Source organism: Syngnathus typhle, unplaced genomic scaffold (assembly GCF_033458585.1).
Source record: "Syngnathus typhle isolate RoL2023-S1 ecotype Sweden unplaced genomic scaffold, RoL_Styp_1.0 HiC_scaffold_33, whole genome shotgun sequence".
NCBI lineage: Eukaryota > Metazoa > Chordata > Actinopteri > Syngnathiformes > Syngnathidae > Syngnathus > Syngnathus typhle.
In genome coordinates, this window is record NW_026871939.1 from 647,760 (window position 1) to 650,996 (window position 3,237).

Below are 3,237 nucleotides of genomic sequence, written 5' to 3' on the forward strand. Positions count from 1 at the left end.
CAGCTCGCCGAGAAAATGCGATTTAAGCAATAAAAATAAAAATGCTTATAAAACATAAACCAAACGTTGGAGGTGGTCATTTCTTCATGCGCAGTGATAAACTCGGCACTCTAAAGCACCCGAGAACGTTTTTTTCGATGCCAACCTAACCAGAGTGACGGGAGCGGCACAATTCAGAAAAAGCGCTCACCTCGCCGAGAAAATGCGATTTAAGCAATAAAATTAAAAATGCTTATAAAACATAAACCAAACGTTGGAGGTGGTCATTTCTTCATGCGCAGTGATAAACTCGGCACTCTAAAGCACCCGAGAGCGTTTTTTTCGATGCCAACCTAACCAGAGTGACGGGAGCGGCACAATTCAGAAAAAGTGCTCAGCTCGCCGAGAAAATGCGATTTAAGCAATAAAATTTAAAATGCTTATAAAACATAAACCAAACGTTGGAGGTGGTCATTTCTTCATGCGCAGTGAATAACTCGGCACTCTAAAGCACCCGAGAGCGTTTTTTTCGATGCCAACCTAACCAGAGTGACGGGAGCGGCACAATTCAGAAAAAGTGCTCAGCTCGCTGAGAAAATGCGATTTAAGCAATAAAATTAAAAATGCTTATAAAACATAAACCAAACGTTGGAGGTGGTCATTTATTAATGCGCAGTAATAAACTCGGCACTCTAAAGCACCCGTGAGCGTTTTTTTCGATGCCAACCTAACCAGAGTGACGGGAGCGGCACAATTCAGAAAAAGTGCTCAGCTCGCCGAGAAAATGCGATTTAAGCAATAAAATTAAAAATGCTTATAAAACATAAACCAAACGTTGGAGGTGGTCATTTCTTCATGCGCAGTGATAAACTCGGCACTCTAAAGCACCCGAGAGCGTTTTTTTCGATGCCAACCTAACCAGAGTGACGGGAGCGGCACAATTCAGAAAAAGTGCTCAGCTCGCCGAGAAAATGCGATTTAAGCAATAAAATAAAAATGCTTATTAAACATAAACCAAACGTTGGAGGTGGTCATTTCTTCATGCGCAGTGATCAACTCGGCACTCTAAAGCACCCGAGAGCGTTTTTTTCGATGCCAACCTAACCAGAGTGACGGGAGCGGCACAATTCAGAAAAAGTGCTCAGCTCGCCGAGAAAATGCGATTTAAGCAATAAAATTAAAAATGCTTATAAAACATAAACCAAACGTTGGAGGTGGTCATTTCTTAATGCGCAGTAATAAACTCGGCACTCTAAAGCACCCGAGAGCGTTTTTTTCGATGCCAACCTAACCAGAGTGACGGGAGCGGCACAATTCAGAAAAAGTGCTCAGCTCGCCGAGAAAATGCGATTTAAGCAATAAAATTAAAAATGCTTATAAAACATAAACCAAACGTTGGAGGTGGTCATTTCTTAATGCGCAGTAATAAACTCGGCACTCTAAAGCACCCGAGAGCGTTTTTTTCGATGCCAACCTAACCAGAGTGACGGGAGCGGCACAATTCAGAAAAAGTGCTCAGCTCGCCGAGAAAATGCGATTTAAGCAATAAAATTAAAAATGCTTATAAAACATAAACCAAACGTTGGAGGTGGTCATTTCTTCATGCGCAGTGAATAACTCGGCACTCTAAAGCACCCGAGAGCGTTTTTTTCGATGCCAACCTAACCAGAGTGACGGGAGCGGCACAATTTAGAAAAAGTGCTCAGCTCGCCGAGAAAATGCGATTTAAGCAATAAAATTAAAAATGCTTATAAAACATAAACCAAACGTTGGAGGTGATCATTTCTTAATGCGCAGTAATAAACTCGGCACTCTAAAGCACCCGTGAGCGTTTTTTTCGATTTCCAACCTAACCAGAGTCACGGGAGCGGCACAATTCAGAAAAAGTGCTCAGCTCGCCGAGAAAATGCGATTTAAGCAATACAATTAAAAATGCTTGTAAAACATAAACCAAACGTTGGAGGTGGTCATTTCTTCATGCGCAGTGATAAACTCGGCACTCTAAAGCACCCGAGAGCGTTTTTTTCGATGCCAACCTAACCAGAGTGACGGGAGCGGCACAATTCAGAAAAAGTGCTCAGCTCGCCGAGAAAATGCGATTTAAGCAATAAAATTAAAAATGCTTATAAAACATAAACCAAACGTTGGAGGTGGTCATTTCTTCATGCGCAGTGAATAACTCGGCACTCTAAAGCACCCGAGAGCGTTTTTTTCGATGCCAACCTAACCAGAGTGACGGGAGCGGCACAATTCAGAAAAAGTGCTCAGCTCGCCGAGAAAATGCGATTTAAGCAATAAAATTAAAAATGCTTATAAAACATAAACCAAACGTTGGAGGTGGTCATTTATTAATGCGCAGTAATAAACTCGGCACTCTAAAGCACCCGTGAGCGTTTTTTTCGATGCCAACCTAACCAGAGTGACGGGAGCGGCACAATTCAGAAAAAGTGCTCAGCTCGCCGAGAAAATGCGATTTAAGCAATAAAATTAAAAATGCTTATAAAACATAAACCAAACGTTGGAGGTGGTCATTTCTTAATGCGCAGTAATAAACTCGGCACTCTAAAGCACCCGAGAGCGTTTTTTTCGATGCCAACCTAACCAGAGTGACGGGAGCGGCACAATTCAGAAAAAGTGCTCAGCTCGCCGAGAAAATGCGATTTAAGCAATAAAATTAAAAATGCTTATAAAACATAAACCAAACGTTGGAGGTGGTCATTTCTTCATGCGCAGTGATAAACTTGGCACTCTAAAGCACCCGAGAGCGTTTTTTTCGATGCCAACCTAACCAGATTGACGGGAGCGGCACAATTCAGAAAAAGCGCTCAGCTCGCCGAGAAAATGCGATTTAAGCAATAAAATTAAAAATGCTTATAAAACATAAACCAAACGTTGGAGGTGGTCATTTCTTCATGCGCAGTGATAAACTCGGCACTCTAAAGCACCCGAGAGCGTTTTTTTTCGATGCCAACCTAACCAGAGTGACGGGAGCGGCACAATTCAGAAAAAGTGCTCAGCTCGCCGAGAAAATGCGATTTAAGCAATAAAATTAAAAATGCTTATAAAACATAAACCAAACGTTGGAGGTGGTCATTTATTAATGCGCAGTAATAAACTCGGCACTCTAAAGCACCCGAGAGCGTTTTTTTTGATGCCAACCTAACCAGAGTGACGGGAGCGGCACAATTCAGAAAAAGCGCTCAGCTCGCCGAGAAAATGCGATTTAAGCAATAAAATTAAAAATGCTTATAAAACATA